Here is a 521-nt window from a genome sequence, read left to right on the forward strand (position 1 = left end):
TAGGAGCGGACATTTTGAAACATCGCAATGGAGACACGTGTTTTCAGAATTTAGCTATCGAATTGTAGTTCTTCGCAGGGCTACTCAAACATACCGTCCGCGTTCCGGGCTCAGATGCCGAACGTTTTAGGTATAACATCCGGCGCAGTCGAAGCTACGGCTCCAGCACCCGGAACTCTCAGTCTCTGAGCCCGGAACGGACGGTATGTCTATTTGGATCGCGTCAAACAGAAGGGAACCAAGCCACATCAGATATTGCCAAATTTAACAGGGAAATCTCATTTTTTACGGGAGAACGTCTGTGCAGATTCCTCTGAAAATTTTAAGGAATTTGCTTTGTATTATGGAGAAAATTCACTGAAATTTACACAAAAATCCGCACAACCGTTTTTATGAAAAAAATTAAATTGCCCGATTAAATTTGGCAATAGCTGATGTGGCTTGGTTCCTTTCTGTTTAACGCGGTCCCTTTAGCCCGTAGTTCTTTTTTTCCAGTGGGTGCAATTTTCTTCCGGTTAGTA

The 521-nt window shown here is 43.4% G+C and overlaps 1 protein-coding gene across 1 annotated transcript in view; it reads right to left on the reverse strand.

Annotated features, from left to right (window-relative positions):
• Polr3C (RNA polymerase III subunit C) overlaps positions 1–521 on the reverse strand; it is a 316,833-nt gene that overhangs the window by 24,464 nt on the left and 291,848 nt on the right. The window lies entirely within an intron of this gene.

Source organism: Bemisia tabaci, chromosome 3, assembly GCF_918797505.1.
Source record: "Bemisia tabaci chromosome 3, PGI_BMITA_v3".
In the NCBI taxonomy this organism is placed as follows: Eukaryota; Metazoa; Arthropoda; class Insecta; order Hemiptera; family Aleyrodidae; genus Bemisia; species Bemisia tabaci.